Source organism: Dermacentor andersoni, unplaced genomic scaffold (genome assembly GCF_023375885.2).
Source record: "Dermacentor andersoni unplaced genomic scaffold, qqDerAnde1_hic_scaffold ctg00000042.1, whole genome shotgun sequence".
NCBI lineage: Eukaryota > Metazoa > Arthropoda > Arachnida > Ixodida > Ixodidae > Dermacentor > Dermacentor andersoni.
The window spans coordinates 949,202-972,500 of record NW_027314756.1 but is presented as its reverse complement, the minus strand read 5'-3'; the positions used below and the strand labels follow the sequence as shown (position 1 = coordinate 972,500).

Here is a 23,299-nt window from a genome sequence, read left to right as displayed (position 1 = left end):
ATAGCATCCTCAAGCGAATGGATTAACTGAGTGTCACAACCCGACCCTACAGGCCCGACTCATCGCTTAATGGAGGAACAAGAAACCGAAACGGACTGGGATGAACACCTGGTAGCAGCACCTGCATACGCAATTAATGCGACGTTTCAATCTTCTTTTGAACTTCACCTTATGAAGATCTCTACCGACACATTACAAAATTGACCGCCGTCAAAAACTTGGACACACATGTAAAAGATGGACGTACCACTAAAAGACAAACCATCTGCCTCAACATTCGGGCTGAGGTACGCAAAAGGGCCCCCGACGCGCAAAAGCCCAGAAACGGTACTATGGCCGCTGGCACCGACCAGCGCCGTAATAGCAGGTCTGGGACGAGTTGTGGGTAGAGCAATACGCACAGTCACCATGCAAGAAGTTGTACGCAAAGTTGGACTGTCCTTTCCTGATCGCCGAGACACTGAGTGAGAACACGTGGCCTGTACGGTAACCGGCTAGTGATACCGGTGTGGACCAACGCAGGAGAAACAATTTTTTGTGCATTTGTATCGCCTTAAGAAAAGAGACTTTCAGCAGAACTGATGAGGTGCGTTTGTTGTTTGCTTATCTGTCTCCATTACAATATATTCCTATACAAAATGAGAGTCTGCCGGGATCCGATAGTCGAAGAGGCACTTGTACGTTGAGGATGCACGTACGAAAAAAACACTGCTTTATTCAGTACATTTCGGCGGCTGACCGACGCTGACGAAGGCCGGACCCTTTTCGAACCGTAGGGATAAAGCATCGTTTTTCTCGAACGTGCATCCTCAACCTGCAAGCGCCCATATATATATATATATATGTATGTATATAAACGAGAAGAAAGGGGGTTAACCAAGGGGCCCGATTTTTATTAGTCATATCATAAGAAGCCAACAAACAATGATACCAATTGAGCTATCTCGAAACCGGCAACATTGATGCCTTCAGGTAGCATATGTGGGTTTATTGACCAGTTGCCTTCACCCAAAAAGATCACGTTCTCGTGACGCCTGCGGCAAAAAGGACGTTCCACGTCCGCCGCCAAGGTCTGTGAGTGGTGGCGCTGGCTAACACTCCCAGGGTTCTACTAGGAGACATAAATACCCAAGAAAGTGCATGGGAAGCGGCGCCGTGGCAGCTCAATTGGTAGAGCATCGCACGTGAAATGCGAAGGTTGTGGGTTCGGTTCCCACCTGCGGCAAGTTGTTTCTTCATCCAATTTAATTTCCATTAATTTATCGTTTCTTTATTTCCTTTATTAAGCACAAGTAATTTCCTCTATGTTGTCCTTGGTGTCATGGTTTGTTAGCTTCTTATGATATTACTATATATATATATATATATATATATATATATATATATATATATATATATATATATATACACTCACTGATTTGTAGCTAGAGGGCTCTTTTTTCCTTATGTCATAGTGAGACCGGGCACCCTGAGCGTGCGGATCAAAACCAAATGAGCAGCATAATAAGGTGTCTCGTGTTCCAAGGATTTTTCTTCCGTGCCTTTGTTCACCCTTTGTTTCGACTACGTGCAGTTTTGGACAGCGGCAGACGCTGTGCTTCTAACGCAGACACGTACCGACTGCTTGCCGACTTCGAAAATTATTTGGAGGGCTTAAAGCTTTACGTAAACGTGGCGGCAAACTGAACATGGGAGAGCTACAGCTGCCCCTCGTGTCCCGTGTGCCTACAAGCTCGGGCGGCAACCTTCCGCAACATTGTAAGCAGCACGGATGCACTCCCATCTTCAGCAACATGTCAGTCGGGGGGAAGGCGAGGACGCAGCAGGAAAGAGAGTTGACAGAAGCCTATCGCATTTCTAAACTTGGCCCCGAAAAGTGTGTAAGCGCGACATCGGTGATCCTAACCAAGAATGAGCTCTAATATCTTTAGCCGTGTTGCCCTGCATAGATAATGTGATTACCGTTATTATGATATGTTGTGCCTTGGGCATGTTTAGTGCGGCTTTGGGGTAGTTGTTTTCAAGAATGAAGACAAGTTGTTTGTTCAGCCATCATCCTCTCGACTTTCTCCTTTTTCACGTTTGCTGGCATTCTGCGACTAGGGCCATCTACCAACTAGCCCAACAAACCATTTTCACGTTTAACTAATCATCCAAGTCTACCAAGCAACCATACGTTAAATACATAGCACGGACTAACAATGCTGACCTTGTACAAAACACAGTGACAGTGGAATCACTCCCCCTTTTCATGTTTTATTCGGGCTTTTGTTCTTAGAATTATACTAGAATTATACAAGAATTATACTCCCTGCCACTAGCGAAATTAAAAACATCCTTAAAAATTATGACTTCGTATTGTACTTACAACGCCACAAGAACGATGTGTCTCACAGATGCGCCATGTACAATAATTTATTTTTTATTTTTTTGCAAGTTTAGACACTTCTTAAAATCTTACAGGATCGCTTTGTCTGTGGTCATTCGTCAACGTGAGTATATATGCACCATGTTTTAAAGATTCAACATCGACTGTGGTGCCGCATGCTGTAATAAACCACAATCTTCAATTCAGTTGCCAAAACCACAATCTTCAATGCACACTGACACTGGTGTCATTTTACGTACAGCTGATCTTTTCATGTGTCGTACACTGCGGACCAAGCACGACCACCCAGAGTGGTTTTGCTTTTCGACGCCACCAGACTCCATGGCGACTTGCATAGGCGCCGACTACGAAGGGGGGGGCTCCTGGACCCGAGCCCCCTCCGGAGTTCTCCGGGGGGGGGGGGGGGGGCTGAGCACCCTCCGGGGGATACTGAAGCCCCCCCCCCCCCACATACACACACCTAAAATGCCATTACCAGAGCTTTGTCACCCACAACATTTGAGGTTTCTTTTAACTTTCCTCGACCATTTCACTTGAAATTTTACTGGGGCTAATAGCTTACTGCATCATTGTTGGCGCGGACGTGCATGGCTTTTAATTCATACTTTCGCTTTATTTCTGCAAATCCTGACAATAGGAGGACATACGCATTAGTAGCGCTAGCGGCGGCTGCCTCATCCGTATTTTCTCACTTCAACATTGTTTTAAATTTCCACTGTAAATACCATGCACATACACGATATATTTCAATATACACACAGGACAAAGTTTATTATGTTTTTGAAAGGGATAGTGCTAGCCAACTAAAAATTATTTCTAATGCTCTGGATAGCCTATGCCTAGAGAATGAATATTTTGTTGTTTGTTCGCCACCCTTGAAATTGCTTTGCGTGCTTTTTTGACCACGAAAGAAACCTATAGTCTTCAGCAACGCCTTCGGCAGAGTCTTTTATCAATGGCGTGTGAAATGCACGTGAATGTTGTGTGTCTCAGTATTGCTTCTCTTTCCACTAAGCGATGCTAACGACTCATGAAAAAAAAAAACATTTCTAATAATTTACACCATTTGTTAGGGATGAAATCATCGTCAGTTGCACGCAAAGTTAATAAATATATACAGGGTGTCCCTATTAACTATCATGCACCAAGATTTTAAAAAAGAGCAATGCGTTATACTCGAAGAAAACCTAGTGCATATTGTTTCCAGTACCATGAAGTAGCTGCCAGTAATATTTTCGTTACTGAGATTTAATGACGTAATTGTAATTAATTGTCCAACTCGAGACGTATCTTAATTATCAAAGCGTCAATGAGCATTTGTAGGCGCAGCCAAGGGACATCTAACTGCGGTGTTTTCAGCGACGTACTAGGCGCGTACTGAATTTTTCCGACTGATAAATAAACCCTGCAAAATATGGGGAATACCACATGACCGCCCTCCCACCCGGATCATAAACCAGCGCCCTCGAACAGGCTCCCTTTGAGTTATCCAGAACGAAACAAAGGAAATAAAGAAAAAAACATCATGATCGAGCTATTGCCTCGCGTTTGGCGTTGGTTAGAAACAAGCTGTGATAGCTGTTGTCTTAGCGTAGATAAAGTGCACGGATGTTTGTTTCTTCTTTTTCAACAAAACATATCGCCACAAAAGTGAATCGACAACGGCAGTGCAGAGGGCTTAAAGATGCGTTTTGTTTTCGTCCAATTCGCCATGTCTTTCATACATGATCCTTGCTTTGGGATCTGCAAATTGCAACAAGAGGAAGGCCGCATATATATATATATATATATGTGTGTGTGTGTGTGTGTGTGTGTGTGTGTGTGTGTGTGTGTGTGTGTGTGTGTGTGTCATGGAAGTGAGGCGGTAGACCAAACGCATCGACTATCATCAGAAATTATGAAAACCTCTGGCGAACCGGCAGCTTCAAGAAACAGCGGCGGAGGAGTCCATCTTTGAGTCCTAGAATATGCACGGGTGTTCCATTTATTGCCTCAAACCCTCATGCTAGCGTGCGGGACGTGGCCGCCCAGGTACCAATTTCCAAGTCGTCAGTTTGGAAGATATTAAATGACTTGGCGTTTCACCCGTACCACCTTAAACAGCACCAATGTTTAGAAGATATGGACCAGTATATTCGTCTAGATTTCTCGAATTGTGTCCTCACTAAAGCCGATGAGTCATCGGGCTCTTTGCGCAACATCATGTGCACAGATGAAGCCAGTTTTCGCAGAAACACCTAGGTAAATTTGCATAATGCACACTATTGGAGGGACTCCAATCTACACTGGGTAAAGCGCAATCGGCACCAGTACCAGTGGTCCCTCAATGTGTGTTTCGTAATTTACGCCGGTGCTATAATCGGTCCCATCTACTTTGATCACACAGTGAATGGACAGCGTTACCTGAACGAAACCCTTGAAGGAGTGGTGGACGAGTTTTTTATCGAAATCCCGCTGTACGTCACGTCTTCCACTTCTGTGGTATCAGCGAGATGGGGCGCCCACACACCGCAGCAGCCGAGCACGAAACTGGCTGGATGCGATATTTCATGCGCAATAGATTGGAAGGCACAGGCCTGTAAATTGGCCGGCTAGGTCACCTGACTTGAGTGAGGGAAGAAACTTTATTGCAGGTCCGGCGAGGACGCGAACTCGTCGCGCACCCGGCTATAGTCCCGCGTCGGAACCGGCAGGTCTAGCCCACCGGCCCGATCGCGGGCACGCCGGACAGCCAGGATTTGCTTTTCTAGAGCAGCGCTACGCAGAAGCGAGTCCCTGACTCGCTTCTGACCTGATTTCTCTCAACTCGATTTCTTTCTTTGGGGTTACGCGAAAGATCGTACTTACATGATCGAGACAGATGTCAGATTAGTTCAAGGCAAGGACAACAGATGTCTGCCGTAGAGTTCCAGCGTCGGTCATCAAGAAACCCACTGAAGGTGTGATAAAGCGGACACAGTACTGCGTAGGTGCAAAAGAAGACCTGTTCGAACATGTCTTCTAGGCTGCTGTTCAACGGAGCGCCTGCATTACTGTTCGGTTCATACTGGGACACTCTACACTTTGCCGTTGTTTTACTTTAGTCCGTGTGGCCGGTCATCTTGCTGTTTCTCTGCTTTCGTTTTGTGTTCCTACGGTTATGGCGCACGCCCAGTGTGAGAGATCAGCCGAGATTCAGGTGGTGTTAGGGAAATTTGCAGCTACTCCTGAAGAAAGTGAAAATTCTCATGAAGAAATGAATAAAAACAATCTATGAATAACTAAAAAATATCCCCGAAACCGCTACAATTTTCCCCTCAACTTGATTTCTTTTTCATTTTGAAATTCTTTTTATATTCCCTCCTTCCTGAAGAGTAGGCAGGCGTCCGGCGCCTCTCGATTAAATTTCCATCTCTGTGCAATGCATATGCGTTCCCACATCGAATAATAATAATAATAATAATAATAATAATAATAATAATAATAATAATAATAATAATAATAATAATATTTATTGTTGCCATCTTACAATAATCGTACATCAAAAGGCAAAGTGTAATAATATTAATAATAATAATAATAATAATAATAATAATAATAATAATAATAATCATTCTCTGGAGTGTTCAGAAGATATTTCCTCTGTTATATCGAGCATATTACTCAGTACGACAGCAATGGAGGCATTACTCATTCTCTGCCTTTATTCCATCCTCTTTTTCCTCCACCTTGGGCGACTTCAAGCGCGCGCCTTCTCATGGCGCTGCGGTAGGCAGCGACGCCTTATATAACATCCTCGAATGCGTTCTATGCGCGTGAGTAGAAGAAAAAGAAGAACGCAGCCTGCCTCGTGCATTGCGCACCCGCCTCCATTCTGTGGGAGCTACTAGGCGCTTTGGTCCCGCAGTACTTCATCTAAATAATCCGGCGAGGTTTCTTGGACGCCGACCAGCGGGAACTCCTGCTTTTCCCTCGAGCGATACTCTTGCGACGCCTCCTGCCAATCAAGATGCAACGGCCTCAGTCCGACGCCACGACTTCGCACCAGGATGCAAAGACGACTGGCCACGGATTTCGCCACGTTGCTCAACAAGACGACGCCTGCGGCCGCGTTCAGGCATCAGCGACGGTGTCCGCACACGGCGACCCTCGGTTTCAACCTTCTCGTGGGTGGACGAAACGCGGCATGCATCCCGGGGTCTTCCCTTCTGGCGGCCGCCACGAGTCGGCGTTCCATTTGCCCGGAGGCGCTTGCTCTCGCGTCTATAACGGAACAGCAGACAGGTGAATATTCTGACATGTTCTCTCAGCCAAACTTTAGCATTTCTGAGAGAGATAGTTTAAAAGTATCCTTCATGCAGTGCTCTGACGAGAGGTCGCACTCGTGTCGGTGGCACCGCGTACACCAAAGCCCGCGGCAATTGTCGCGCCAAGCAGTTTTAGGGCTATTTCGAATACGTCTTCTCACGTAGCGCTAATCCCAAAAGAAACGTGCATGTCCTTCGTACATTGGGTGCGCAGGCTCCTTTAACCTGTTAAGCTGGCATGTTGAAACTTGGATAAATGTTTTTCATGCGCAGCAGAAGGCCAAACACAAAGAGAACACATGCGACACTGCGCTCACCTCGTGTGGACGTGTTCTCATTGTGCCAGCCTTGTTCTACTGACTGTAATCAGCAGCGGAAGGAAGGAGATACCTTTTGGTTGTAACTGGTTGTTTGGCATTGGCAGGTTGTTTCTGCTTCGTAAAACGTCGAAAATCACGTTTGGGTGACATTTGCTCTTGTGAACACTTCTAGCTTAATGAAATTTATTTTGTGTAACCGCCCAGGAGCTAAATGCATGTTATTCGATTAGGCCTTTAATGAAATATTAATTAAGAAAATATAAATTTCACTTAATACATCATTGTTATTTGAGCATTTAGTATTGAAAGTAATTATGCGATAGAAAAATATCATAGAAGAGGACAAACAAACTGTGACGAACTTTTTAGGCGCAGTGATGCAAATATTCCGATTTATTGCAAAATCTTAATGTTTCAGCGGAAAGCACCACCAAGGAGTCAACCCAAGAAATTCTGGTCGCGGATCTGCTGGTGCAATCTCGGCGTGGCTTCTCACTCCAGCTTCAGCAACCAACGCGACGGTTCACAGGAGGCGGAACGAGCTCGCAGCCGGTACAGCGTGTCATCCCGGGCGATCTCCACACCAGCGCCGCGTTGTCGAAGCCTCCGCCCACCGTCTGACCATCGCACGGGCACCTCGCAGTCCTAGCCCCTGTTCCAGCGGTGGGGCTTGGCGCAAGGGCGACGCGTCTCGCTTCGAGTGCACCCACAGCTTTTGCGTGGCTGGCTCCGCGCGTGGATTCGAGAACCCCGCCGTCATCGCCTTCGACGCCCTGCCCTGTCCCACGTCGAGCACCACGAGACCTTCAACATACGTGCGGGCAGTTGCAGTTCCGCGAGGGCGAGCACTCCGCCGCCATTCTGACTGTGGCGGAGCAGTTTTCGAAGATACTTTTCAAGCAGTACAAGGACGTCCGGGCTGTTCGTTCGGATGTTATAGGCTTCCATAAAATCGGCTCTGCAATCGCCGAGCTGGAATCCTGGCTGCCCTCGCGCAATTTTTCCGATGACGCGCCTCCAGAGAATTCGACGGATGCCGCAGCGTTCCGTTGAAGCGGACATTTCTGATTTCATTTTTTCGTAGGGATCTGCGGTAACTCGTACGGCGCTTTTACCTAATTACGGCGAGACCTTCCATTTTTTCTATGTTGTAAAAATATATTGTCACCTATGCGATGTTTGTAGTTGGCCTGAATATTTACTTTTTGGGGTGCATCGATCGTCATTGCATTGTCGGAATTTAAGGATTCCTTGTTATGATAACATGCATGAGCTGGCATATCTCGACTTCATATATGCCTAAGTCACAATGAACAAAGCGATTAAAAGGAGAAGAGGAGACATATGAACCGCTGGGACCTTTGTCTCCTCTTCGCTCTGCAATTGTCGTCTTTGTTTTTCGTCTGCTACGTACGGGAAGTCAAGATTTAATAACTCGCTGAAATAGCTACACCCTTCAGTTGGATTACATTACCTGGTAGGTGTACCATGAGAATTTATGGCTTCTAACTATATCTGCTGATAATTTTTCAGTTAGGACAGCTCATATCTGACTTGAGGAAATAGTGCAGGCTGTACACTTTTAAGGTGGTCAGTCAGATGGTCAGTCCGCCTGCAATATTTTCTGGAGTGAGACTGATTAGGCTTCCTAGAGTTGCCGTTTATGGATTCGATTTCAAATTCTATATCTTATAAAAAATAACCCATTTCCCAGGTTGAGTCTCTAAAATATTTGGAAATTATGTATGGCAGAAAACAACTGGAGTCCACACATACAAAGTCTAGCGTCTAAGGCACAACGTGCTTCAGGTAAGCGCCGCTGAATGAGTAACCGACAATGTGGACTTAGTAGAGATTCCCTAACGATTTAAAAAACTTATATGCGCCCAATGTTGTAATTCGTGTGTGTATTGTTGTCAGGCGGCCCTGCTTACAAAACAAATCCTGTGGTTCTTTTGGAGCGTGAAGCCCTGCGGCTGTGTGTGGGACTGGGTAGATTTGTGGCTGATAATGTTATCTGTCAAGAAGCGCGCCTACCAACATTGCCCTGCGGATTTCGCATCCTCACAATTCAAACATTTCTGAGAATTTACAGCTTGCCACTTAGACGATTTGAATACGCCTTTATTAATGATCCAAATTCCTTTTTGCTTGCTAATTGGCCTCTTTACCGCACTCCACAGATTGTATGTGTACAAAAACATTTAGATTGTCTAAATGTGAACATTCCAGAGGTAATTCGACCAACTGAATCGAATCACAATATTCAGATAGCATTTGATGACAATTTCCCGTGAAACCCTCAGTTGCAATCAGTGTCGTTCTTAATAAGTTGCTGCAAGATTACCTAGAACACGTACACACTAACAACATAATAGCTACAGACGATTCAGTGAACAACGAAAAGGCGGGGGTAGGCATTTCCTCGCTTTCGCTTGCTGTTCATTCCCTTTGGGACTGCAAGATTTCATTCCTGTTTTTGATGTGGAGCTTGAAGCAATGATTTTAGCGCTCCGGAAGTTCCCTTCGAACGCAGTAAGTGCGCTTCTTATAGACCGTTTCATCGGGCGAAGAGGATAGGGCGCGCGGAGGGCCTTTCCTCCTCTCTGGATTGGGCGATCCGGCGCGGCGCTGCTTGAAAGTATTGCTGTCGCGTGCTGCGGAACGATTTCGAGTTGTTTTCGATGGTACTTTGTGAAATTTACTCCATGTCCGTTCACATGAGGTCGTCAGGGAAGCCTTCCTGTGCATCGGTAACTACAGTAGGCGGAAATATCTCTTGGGGGCGCAAAAATGTGACGCGTTTTATCAGCCTTGGTGTACGCACATTATCAGTCGCGGTGTGTGTATGTGCTGTGAATTATTTTGCTTATATCGGTTTTAATTCAACAAAGGAAAGCGGTGTCTCTGTATTAGCAGCATGGAATGGTAAATCTGCTCACTATCTGATCGCTTGGCGTAGGGAGTAAAACATAAAGCATAAGAGCGCATGCTCGTGCACGGCCAACCTAAGGCAACCACGAAACATCTAAGCTGCAGGCGCTATCAAATATTTGTGATGCGCCGACATCGTTCTCGCGCATTTCTGGTCTAGTAGGCTTCAAATTACCATATGTCTACGCTAGCCTTCCTGCATGAGGCCGATGGCGCTGCTCAGCACACTGATCACTGCGGTTGGTGAACTAGCACGATACATATGTAAGCTGTGCGCTTCGGCGTTGCCTTTTTGGCCTGCATGCAGCCATAATATATGAGAGGGATCGCATAAAAAGAATGCGATGCCTATTTTTGAGGACAAAATTTCTGTAATACGCGTGAGTGCATCGTAGAGAACGGAATGAACACAACCGAAGAAAAATCGGTTATCATCATCTTTCAAGAGCAAGAGAAAACGGGCTAACGCCGCAATAGGACCTCGCATAGTCACGCCGCACAACGTTTATAAATATATAACCGCTGGTGCCGTATGCTTGGACCATGCGGTATATAGAACAAAGATATATGTGATCCAGCACCTACCACTGCTTAGGACGCTCGCGCAGTTCGTAAACAGTCCCTTTGCTGGACAAGCCTAATTCAGACTGTAAGGTATGCTGCTATTACTTGGCAAAACTATTTTATTGATGGGTGGAAACCTCATCCATCGAACCAAGTAGTCACGCAATGTAACCTGCAGCGAACAGTTTGAACGCTTGTCAAAGTATAACATCACAGCTCCTATCGTAGCAGAACGGTACCCACGCTGTTACGATCGTCGCGTATGTTTCATGGCTCCTAAACCGCAGCTTAGAATTAGAGCATAATACTGCAATAAGGTCACATTAATGACTAGAACATTCAGAAATACACAAATGATCTCCGAGGCTAGATTGTAGGCTCGAATATGCGCGCACACCTCGCGCTGCGTGTTCCGTCCACCTCAACGCCAGCAGAAATTCCGGCCATAACGCCTTAAACCACTTCAGCACGTCTCACAGAACCGTTTACCACGTAGGATACGCACGTCATGCTAAACAGAGTGCGCGACCGCGAAAACAAACGCCAGAACCGACCGCCGAGCGTATACCTGCCATGCAAAGGACCGCTTTCACCCAAGCCAGTATGGCGCTGCTCATAGGCGGCGCCACTGAGCTCACAATATGGCGGCGCCTACGAAAAAACGGTCTATAACACGTTTCCCTTCTGTTTGTACATCGCTTACAGCTTCATGCAATTCGTCAAATCTAAACACGTTTCTAACATTAGTTCCTTCACAGTTGAATTCTCTAAAACTAGTATAGGTACCAAGTCACTGTGGATTACATTTAAATGAAATGGCACACTCATTAGCGCGAGCATGCCTGAGTGGACATATAACGCCGGTTCTTCTAGTAGTGGCGCACATAACAGCAATATTATATCGAAAATATTCAATTCATAGAGACGTCACTGAATCAATAATAACATGGACAGAATTTCAGCACCTAAAATTTCCGTGGAAAATCCTGTGGTTGGGGGGGGGGGGGGGTTCATCAAGACAACCAGAAGTACTTATCACGAGATTACGCTGCCGTGTTACTCCATTAAACTTACACAGGACTCGTCTGACGTTTTTGTATGCCTTTTTTTCTTGTTTCAATCGAATATGCAGTGCTTCAAATGATTAAGTAGGCGTGTCAGCGCACAATTCTTGGCCAATACCCCAGTGTCCGTGTGAGCCATAATAGGAGGCCATCATTATCGACCTGATGTTCTGACACGCGGGCACCAGCAATTAGTCTGGAACCTTCGATGGCTCATGTATAAAAGCCGACGCGCTTGACCATGCCTGACCGGCAGATCAGGTTTCGACGATCATCGACTGTTTTCGCCGCTATCGCTGTGTTTTGAGTGTAACTTGCTCTTGTGGGCAGAAGTTCGCCCAATAAAAAAGTTAGTTTCGTCATCCGCAGTTTTCCCACTGTATTATTCACCGTCACTACTACGAGTGTATATATATATATATATATATATATATATATATACTGGCACCTTTTTAACGTATGCGATATAATTAATAGAAACTGAAACGTTTGTTCCTCGAGAGAAACAGCTTCACTGGAAATCGGGTTGTCATTCTCTAAAGTCCCACACATCTGCTGTCGTTCCTGTGAATATTGCAAGTAACTTACGTTGATTATACTTCGTTGCGTATAACCTCGACAATGCTATTACCTAGACTAGCGATACGTTTATGCTGCGAAGTCAAACACCGAGTACACTTCTTTTGTTTAATAAATAAAATTGTTGGTCGCAAATGAGCACTGTTCATGTGCGCTGTACTGCTGCTACTGGGCGGGATCCGGGACGTCTGTGGAGCACTCATTGCTTTTTGTCCCTGTATCACCTTGCGATTTCATATAGTTGCAAGAAATAAATGCAAATTAAACTAATTTTTCGGGCCCCCGGGGCCCTATGTGTATTGATAAATAGGTTATGTCTGTTTAATACAAACATAACTCATCGAAGCATTTCCAGGCTCTTTCACTTAATATTGCGATAGAAATTATATGAACACTCCAGGTGCATTTTTGCGCAGTCATCGCCGTCGCCGTGATTTCCAGTATAAACTCCAAAGGCGATAACACTACCGCCACGCACCGCATTCTGTACGTGCGAGTGAAAGCGTGCGAGAGTGAGCCAACGATCACGGCTCAATCTCGCGTGCGCAAGAGGGGAAAGCGGGGAGGAAGCGCGCAGTGTTCTGTAGCATGCAAGTAAACGGGGGTGGGGAGGGGGGGCGGGGTTTGCGGAGGCAGGGGAAGCCTTGTACTTCGGCAGCAGCGCGCGCTGTCGTGTGGACCTTGAAAGCTTTGGGGCACTGCAGTCTAGGTGGGCCGACGGCTCGTAACTTTTCGCGTGCTGCGTTTTCGGCGCTCACTTTGCGTTAAGGCGATAGACAGAACGAAGGTCACTTCGCTCGCTGCTGCTGCCGCGGTTCCTCACGCCTGTGTTTTGGCAGCGAGTGTCCACGGTCATCGAGTGTGATGCGTGCGTGTTTGCCTATGCGCACTGACATCATTATTGGTAAGTTAGTTAGTAAGCCTGTGTTTACAAGTTTACACACACACACACACGCACACACACATATAAACAGACACACACACACACACACACACACACACACACACACACACACACACACACACACATATATATATATATATATATATATATATATATATACAGGCACGTACCCATTGAGGGGCCCGGGGGGGCCCGGGCCCCCCCCCCCGAAATCAAGTGGCATACCCCCCCCCCCCACGCCACCACTCCTCACACATTCCTAAAGCGCCGCCAGATCAATGTTGAGACTTGGCAGCTGTTCATCGGTCAGCATTATGCTGCCTTTTTCACTCCTTTTAGATGGCGGTAGTTATCGGCCCGCGAAGCTCTCCACATCTCTGTAAGGTGCCTTGTGGTGGTCTCGTGCTGACGATGCCCTCTCGGTGAGCGCATATTTCCCCCCTCATCTTTTAAGAGGTTCAATACATACAAGCATTTGTCTCGCAAACCAGATTTTTTTCAAGGGAATTTTCCACGTCTCAGTAATTTCTCTCGTCGTATTCGAGTGCTGATTGCCGTGTTATAGTTTGTTTACGAAGCTTTCCCTCAAGTCTAAATATTTTAAGGCAGTTTGTCGTGTGCGTATCATGGCCACGCACGCTTATATCGCCTTCCGTTTCTCTACCACGGTTGCGCTTTAAAACCACGGCGCTGCAAGTTTGCTTCAGAGACTTTCCTTTCCTTCCCACTTCTCCGCCCTTAAACTGGCTCTCTCAACTACTACACGCAGAGACAAAGCAACAGCGCGCGCATTAGATCCCATAGATGAGATGAATATTTACAATTATTATTAGGGTTATAATTATATTCGAGTGCTGATTGCCGTGCTATCGTTTGCTAACGAAGCTTTCCTTCAAGTCTAAATATTTTAAGGTAGTTTGTCGTGTGCGTATCATGGCCGCGCACGCTTACATCGCCTTCCGTTTCTCTACCACGGGTGCGCTTTAAAACCACGGCGCTGTAATTTTGCTTCAGAGACTTTCCTTTTCTTCCTTCTTCTCCGCCCTTAAACTGGCTCTCTTAACTACTACACACAGAACAAAGCAACAGCGCGCGCATTAGATCCTATAGATGAGATGAATATTTACAATTAGTATTAGGGTTATAATTATATTCGAGTGCTGATTGCTGTGCTATCGTTTGTTACCGAAGCTTTCCCTCAAGTCTAAATATTTTAAGGCAGTTTGTCGTGTGCGTATCATGGCTACGCACGCTTATATCGCATTCCGTTTCTCTACCACGGGTGCGCTTTAAAACCACGGCGCTGCAGTTTTTGCTTTTCTTTTCTTTCTTCTTCTCCGCCCTTAAACTGGCTCTCTTAACTACTACACGCAGAGACAAAGCAACAGCGCGCGCATGCGATCCCATAGATAAGAGGAATATATATATATATATATATATATATATATATATATATATGTATGTATATATATACACCTATATATCTATAGAAATCTATCAGTCATAGCTCTCGTAGTATAGCCCTCTGGGCCGTTTCCTTTTTTTTTTCTTTCGAAAGTAGTCCTATTAGGGTTATTATAATTACACGAAGGTATTTCGCCCTTGTCAGCAGCAGTCCTTGGTATAGTTACTCTGGCGGCTAGCTTCCCACGCTATGCGTGCCGCCATCGCACCTGGTTAAGCTTTTCCTAGACGCTAGAGTTATGCTTTGTCCGCGCAACCTTCAGCGATCGGAAAGCGCGTTTTCCCCTCTTGGCCGGCGGAGAGGGGAGGCTTCGTTCCGGCCGCGAAGCTCTCCACATCTCTGTAAGGTGTGCCTTGTGGTGGTCTCGTGCTGACGATGCCCTCTCGGTGAGCGCATATTTCCCCCCTCATCTTTTAAGAGGTTCAATACATGCAAGCATTTGTCTCGCAAACCAGATTTTTCTCAAGGGGATTTTCACGTCTCAGTAATTTCTCTCGTCGTATTCGAGTGCTGATTGCCGTGTTATAGTTTGTTAACGAAGCTTTCCCTCAAGTCTAAATATTTTAAGGCAGTTTTCCTAGCCTCTAAAGCCGCTCGAGTTCGCTCTTCTCCTCGAGCGGCCATTTTTCCTAGAAAGTATGCGTTCCAACCACTATCCGACCTTCCAACCAGCAAAAACCGGCTATCGCGGACAACATGAGTCTCTTTCCACGTAAGTGTGAGGCTCGGAGCAGGAGCTGTGGAGCTTGAAAGTAGCCTGGGGCCTGACGAACCAACCGACTGAGCTATCTTTCCGGGCAACATCGAAGGGTCACGAGTTCAAATCACCTGTTATGTTCCTTTTTTTTTTCGCCCCTTTTTCTTTCTTTTTTTTTTTCTTTCTTTTAATGTCTTTTCCTTTATTTTATCACTGTACGGGAACCCTCCTAAAAAAAAAATAAAGATATATATCTTTAAATATGTGTGGCCTCACATGTGCAGGTCATAAATACCAGGTTCTCTAGCCGAGTGCCATCCATGCGGTATAACCGAGCTCAGATTGGTCCACCTTGACTGATCAAATAGGGCACCACTGTAGGTTAAATGAGGCGTACAACTCCTGCGGGACCCGCCGTGGTTGCTCAGTGGTTATGGTGTTAGACTGCTGAGCACGAGGTCGCGGGATCGGACCCCGACCACGGCGGCCGCATTTCGATGGGGGCAAAATGCGAAAACACCCGTGTACTTAGAATTAGGTGCACGTTAAAGAACCCCAGGTGGTCGAAATTTTCGGAGTCCTCCACTACGGCGTGCATAATCAGAAAGTGGTTTTGTCACGTAAAACCCCATAAATTAATTTTTAATTTAACTCCTACGTGGACGGTAGAGTATCCGTCTCCAGTGCAAGAGGACCGTGATCCAAATCCCGGTGCCGCGCAATTCTCCACCGGAAAATACAAAAAAAAAACCGTGTGTTGAGAAAATTGCACAAACAGGCCTGGAGTGCGGCCTGATCCCGGTGACCAGAACCGGTAACGCACTCTCTCACCAGAGCAGGATTGGCCACCCTGGTGCAGTACTTGGCCACAACCTCCTATATGAATACAACAATCGAACCCCGGCCCTCAGTCCCCAGCAGCCGCGAAGCAACTGACCACGGCGGCGGTCAGATCTGTGACGCTGCAGAGGGTGCTAAGAATACCTGGCTCCGGACAGGCCGCCATTGGAATCTGAACCTGGCAACGTTTAACGTTAGAACGCTATCTAGTGAGGCGAGTCTAGCAGTGTTATTGGAGGAATTAGAGGGTAGTAAATGGGATATAATAGGGCTCAGTGAGGTTAGGAGGACAAAAGAAGCATATACAGTGCTAAAAAGCGGGCATGTACTGTGTTACCGGGGCTTAGCGGAGAGACGAGAACTAGGAGTCGGATTCCTGATTAATAAGGAAATAGCTGGTAACATACAGGAATTCTATAGCATTAACGAGAGGGTAGCATGTCTTGTTGTGAAACTTAATAAGAGGTACAAAATGAAGGTTGTACAGGTCTACGCTCCTACATCTAGTCATGATGACCAGGAAGTCGAAAGCTTTTATGAAGACGTAGAATCGGCGATGGGTAAAGTCAAAACAAAATACACTATACTGATGGGCGACTTCAATGCCAGGGTAGGCAAGAAGCAGGCTGGAGACAAGTCAGTTTGGGAATATGGCATAGGCTCTAGGAATAGCAGAGGAGAATTATTAGTAGAGTTTGCAGAACAGAATAATATGCGGATAATGAATACCTGTTTCCGCAAGCGGGTTAGCCGAAAGTGGACGTGGAGGAGCCCGAATGGTGAGACTAGAAATGAAATCGACTTCATACTCTGCGCGAACCCTGGCATCATTCAAGATGTAGACGTGCTCGGCAAGGTACGCTGCAGTGACCACAGGATGGTAAGAACTCGAATTAGCCTAGACTTGAGGAGGGAACGAAAGAAACTGGTACACAAGAAGCCAATCAATGAGTTAGCGGTAAGAGGGAAACTAGAGGAATTCCGGATCAAACTACAGAACAGGTATTGGGCTTTAACTCAGGAAGAGGACCTTAGTGTTGAAGCAATGAACGACAATCTCATGGGCATCATTAAGGAGTGCGCAATAGAAGTCGGTGGTAACGCCGTTAGACAGGAAACCAGTAAGCTATCGCAGGAGACGAAAGATCTGATCAAGAAACGCCAATGTATGAAAGCCTCTAATCCTACAGCTTGAATAGAACTGGCAGAACTTTCTAAGTTAATCAACAAGCGTAAGACAGCGGACATCAGGAACTATAATATGGATAGAATTGAACAGGCTCTCAGGAACGGAGGAAGCCTAAAACAGTGAAGAAGAAACTAGGAATAGGCAAGAATCGGATGTGTGCGTTAAGAGACAAAGCCGGCAATATCGTTACTAATATGGATGAGATAGTTCAAGTGGCTGAGGAGTTCTATAGAGATTTATACAGTACCAGTGGCACCCACGACGATAGTGGAAGAGAGAATAGCCTAGAGGAATTCGAAATCCCACAGGTAACGCCAGAAGAAGTAAAGAAAGCCTTAGGAGCTATGCAAAGGGGGAAGGCAGCTGGGGAGGATCAGGTAACAGCAGATTTGTTGAAGGATGGTGGTCAGATTGTTCTAGAGAAACTGGCCACCCTGTATACGCAATGCCTCATAACCTCGAACGTACCGGAATCTTGGAAGAACGCTAACATAATCCTAATCCATAAGAAAGGGGACGCCAAAGACTTGAAAAATTATAGACCGATCAGCTTACTGTCCGTTGCCTACAAAGTATTTACTAAGGTAATCGCAAATAGAATCAGGAACACCTTAGACTTCTGTCAACCAAAGGACCAGGCAGGATTCCGTAAAGGCTACTCAACAATAGACCATATTCACACTATCAAGCAAGTGATAGAGAAATGTGCAGAATATAAGCAACACTTATATATAGCTTTCATTGATTACGAGAAAGCGTTTGATTCAGTCGAAACCTCAGCAGTCATGGAGGCATTACGGAATCAGGGTGTAGATACTGGAAGATATCTATAGCGGCTCCACAGCCACCGTAGTCCTCCACAAAGAAAGCAACAAAATCCCTATAAAGAAAGGCGTCAGACAGGGAGATACGATATCTCCGATGCTATTCACAGCATGTTTACAGGAGGTATTCAGAGGCCTGGAGTGGGAAGAATTGGGGATAAAAGTTGATGGAGAATACCTTAGCAACTTGCGATTCGCTGATGATATTGCCTTGCTTAGTAACTCAGGAGACGAATTGCAATGCATGCTCACTGACCTGGAGAGGCAAAGCAGAAGGGTGGGTCTGAAAATTAATCTGCAGAAAACTAAAGTATTGTTTAACAGTCTCGGAAGAGAACAGCAGTTTACGATAGGTAGTGAGGCACTGGAAGTGGTAAGGGAATACATCTACTTAGGGCAGGTAGTGACCACGGATCCGGATCATGAGACTGAAATAAGCAGAAGAATAAGAATGGGCTGGGGTGCGTTTGGCAGGCATTCTCAAATCATGAACAGCAGGTTGCCACTATCCCTCAAAAGGAAAGTGTACAACAGCTGTGTGTTACCAGTACTCACATATGGGGCAGAAACCTGGAGGCTTACGAAAAGGGTTCTGCTGAAATTGAGGACGACGCAACCAGCTATGGAAAGAAGAATGATGGGTGTAACGTTAAGAGATAAGAAAAGAGCAGATTGGGTGAGGCAACAAACGCGGGTAAACGACATCTTAGTTGAAATCAAGAAAAAGAAATGGGCATGGGCCGGACATGTAATGAGGAGGGAAGATAACCGATGGTTACTAAGAGTTACGGACTGGATTCCAAGGGAAGGGAAGCGTAGCAGGGGGCGGCAGAAAGTTAGGTGGGCGGATGACATTAAGACGTTTGGAGGGACAACATGGCCACAATTAGTACATGACCGGGGTAGTTGGAGAAGTATGGGAGAGGCCTTTGCCCTGCAGTGGGCGTAACTAGGATTATGATGATGATGATGATGATGATGATGAGTTATCGGCATCTCTTGTAATGTGAAGGACAGTTTTCTCATAGATTCCGTACCCGCGCGATTAACTCGAGATGCGTTCAATTGTCACCATCTATTCAACCGTCACGCGCACAGCTGCTGCTTTTGTTAGTTCAACCTTCTTTGTTTAGGCTGATCCTGGGACCAGGAGAGGGATGCGGCTGTTACTCAGCTGGTCTGTACTCTCATGGAACGAGTTGCTGCCGGAGAAAACGCCAATTGCGTTTAACTTTTCCCTTTGCTTCATTATTTCCTTGAGTTACGGCTCGCCGCGACGCTGGCAGATGCCCGGAACCATATACACGTGATATGGGTTAGATAAGGTGGGAAATAAAATAATGTGAAAGAGCGTCCATCATGAAACCCTGCAATGACTCTTAAACCCATCAGCAAGATGACTGTCGCCCGTTACCTCGTCTGTTTTTCCCTAATTGTATAGCACTTTTCGTGCAAAATTGGTAACTGGAAACAAAAATCGCAAGGAGTTGAGAAATTAAGCGATCTACTAAGGGAAAGAGCCAAGGCAACAACCAAACTGCAAGCAAAAGCGAATAATAAAAAGTTAACCGTTGTTTATGAGAATATTTATGGATCAACATCTTTTTATTTAAAAAGGAAGTAGAGAAAACGCCGCCGGAAGCGGAGAACAATTACTTGTTTTGAATGACGCTTCTACAGTTATCGGTCGAACCGCCTCACGTAGCCACTTCTCTGCTCTGCTTATGTGGGTGTTTTTCTAACCTTTCGCGGTGAGCGCAGTACGTCTAGAATAGCAGAGTCCTGCGCTCTACGCGGTTGTATGGGACTGGCGGCCGCACAGCGTTACGCAATTCGCGGAACTGTAAGACCTGATCAACAAGGCGAAAATAACTGATATTCGAAACTATAACATGAGAAAGACTGAAGAAGCCGTAAAAAATGAACGCAGCCTGAAATCAGTAAAAAAGAAACCTGGCATAGGACAAACCGTGATGTATGCACTAAATGATAAGAAGGATAATATCATCAGCAATCTCGAAGATATAGTAAAAGCAGCGGAAAAATTCTAAGCTGACATGTATACAGTACCCAGAGGAGTCACGATACCTCACTTAGAAACAGTAATGAACAGGATACAGAAACTCCTCCTATAACTAGAGATGAGGTCAGAAGGGCCCTGCAAGGCATGAAACGATGAAGAGCGGGAGGAGAAGGTTGAATAACAGTCGATTTAATCAAAGATGAAGGAGACATAATGCTTGGAAAACTGGCGGCTCTTCATACGAAGTGTCTATCGACTGCAAGGGTCCCAGAAAACTGGAAGAATGCATGCATTATACTAATCCACAAAAAAGGAGGCGTTAAAGAATTGAAAAATTATAGAACCATTAGCTTAATCCCAGTATTATGTCACATATTTAGCAAAATAATCTCCAATAAAATAAGGGCAACACTGGATTTTGTCAACCAAAGGAACAGGCTGGCTTCAGGAAGAGATACTTTACAATGGATCACATCCATGTCATCAATCAGGTTATCGCGAAATCTGCAACAATAAGCCTCTCCACGTGGCTTATATAGATTACGAAAATGCATTTGATTCAGTAGAGATACCAGCAGTCATAGAGGCACTACGTAATCAAGGAGTACAGAACGCTTACGTAAAAAGCCTGGAAAATATTGCTACATGCGTGTGGTATTTGTTTGTTTGAACGAGGCGCGTAGGCGCCATCACTCCAGAAAAGAGGAGGAAGAACGAACTCGGCTCGCGCTGTGAATCTAACCGGTTAGCGCTGCAACCGTTGTTGTAAATATAATCTGTAAATAGTTTCTCGTTTTACTGACTCGTCCTTCGCGTAAGAATATCTACAGAGGTTCTACAGCTACCTTAATTCTACACAAGAAAAGCAGGGAGATACCTATAGAGAAAGGGGTCAGACAGGGAGACACAATTTCTCCAAAGCTATTCACTGCGTGCTTAGAAGAATTCAAGCTATTAAACTGGGAAGCCTTAGGAGTAAAAATCGACGGCAAATATCTCAGCAACCTTCGGTTTGCCGATGACATTGTTCTATTCAACAACAATGCAGACGAGTTAAAACAAATGATTGGAGACCTTAACAGAAAGAGTGTAAGAGTGGGGTTGAATATTAATATGCAGAAGATAAAGATAATGATAAATAGCCGGACAAAGGAACAAGAGATCAGGATCCCCAGTTGGCCACTAGAGACTGTGAAGGAGTACGTTTACCTAGGTCAATTAATCACAGGGAACCCTGATCATGAGAAGGAAATTCACAGAAGAATAAAAATAGGTTGGATCGCATGCGGCAGACATTGCCAGCTCCTGACTGGAAGCTTACCATTATAATTGAAAAGTAAGGTGTGCAATCAGTGCATTTTGCCAGTGCTGACATATGGGGCAGAGACTTGAGAGCAAGTTAAGGACCGCGCAAAGTGCGATCGAATGAAGATTGCTAGGCATAACGTTGAGAGAGAGAAAGAGAGCGGTTTGGATCAGAGAGCGAACGGGTATAGATGATATTCTAATTGACATCAAGAGGAAAAAATCTAGCTGGGCAGGTCATGTAATGCGCCGGTTAGATAACCATTGGACCATTAGGGTTACAGAATGGGTGCCAAGAGAAGGGAAACGCAGTAGAGGACGACAAAACACTAGGTGGAACGATGAAATTAGGAAATTCGCTGGCGCTAGTTTGAATCGGTTGGCGCAGAACAGGGGTAATTGGAGATCGCAGGGAGAGGCCTTCGTCCTGCAGTGGACATAAAACAGGCTGATGATGATGATGATTATGATGATGATGATGATGATGGAGGTTGTGGGCCCCCCCCCCCGAAAAAAAATCCTGGGTACGTGCCTGTATATATATATATATATATATATATATATATATATATATATATATATATATATATATATATATATATTGTGAGCGCAACACATGCCTGACTTTTAACTTCATCATCTCCACATATCATCATATATTGTACATCTGCTTCATCTGTATATATCAGCAGCAGCACAGCTTGATCCTCGTGGTAGTAGCAGGAGCTCGGCTGGAACAAAGCGGTTCCTTAATACTTACAAGTGGTGGACGGTGCTTTTCGTTCCCCAAGAGCTCTCGCACATTCGCACCGGAGCTCCGCTCGGGTCGCCGCATAACAGCACCGGCCATGCTCGCTTCATCGAATCCAGACACGTCCGAGGCCGCTGCTCCACTGCAGCCTTCGCCTTCCCTCGTGACCATCGACAGCCGCCAGCGCGAGCCGCAAGTCTTCGCTGGTCTACGCGTAGATGACGTAGAGGACTAGCTCCGAAACTACGACCTCGCAAGCGACTTCAACAAGTGGGACAGTTCACAGAAATTACAGAACGTCCCGTTCTACCTGTACGATGTCGCGAAAACCTGGTTTTGGAACCGTGAGCCCGATCTTCCTGACTGGGCGACATTCTCGCAACAGCTTCGGCAGATTTTCGGTGCCCCAGCTGATCGCGCTTAGGCCACGAAAGAGAAGCTCGGTGAGGGCATCCAATTCGCTGTCGAATCGTACACTTCATACATTGAGGATGTGTTTGCATTGTGCAAGCGTGTGAATGCCACCATGTCCCAGAGCGACCGACTACGCCACATTACTAAAGGCATAAACACCGTCGCCTTCAATGGCCTTGCTACGCAGAATCCTGCTACTATCCAAGATGTGATGACTACTTGCCAGCGACTTGAGGAGCTCCAGTCCCTTCGGCTATGCATCGATATCTCCGACATTCGTCTTCCTTCGTCCATGGACGCACGCTTATTCGCGACATCGTCCGTGAAGAACTTCACGGGCGGTGCTCTTCCTGTGCTCCGCAATGTATCGTCCTTTATTCACCGACCGGCTTGTGCGACATCATTCGGCAAGAGATCACGTCCGCATCTCGGCTACCGTGCTCCGACGGCCCCTGCTCCCATCAGGTTCCAACGCATGTCGACGTTGCGGCGCTCTCTCCAGCCATCACCGCCCCTTCGCCTGCACCAGGCGAGCACCCTCCGGTGGCTTTGATGTCACCGCCAGTGCGTGTACAGCGTTACTACGCTCCGCGTCCTGCCAGGCCCATTTGCTACTACTGTGGCTATCGAGGGCACACCTCCCGATTTTGTAGTAGGCGTCAGCAAGATGAGCAACGTGGCTACGCTCCCGAGGAACGTACAAGCGTCCATCCAGCATTGGGCTATCAGCGCACGTCTTACCGCTCCTCTT

At 46.0% G+C, this 23,299-nt stretch overlaps 1 non-coding gene across 1 annotated transcript; it reads left to right on the top strand.

The window, feature by feature from the left end:
• Window positions 1-1,152: 1,152 nt before the first annotated feature.
• On the top strand, window positions 1,153-1,225 carry TRNAS-UGA (transfer RNA serine (anticodon UGA)). The gene has a single exon. It is a non-coding gene; the product is annotated as a tRNA-Ser (tRNA).
• Window positions 1,226-23,299: the final 22,074 nt, after the last annotated feature.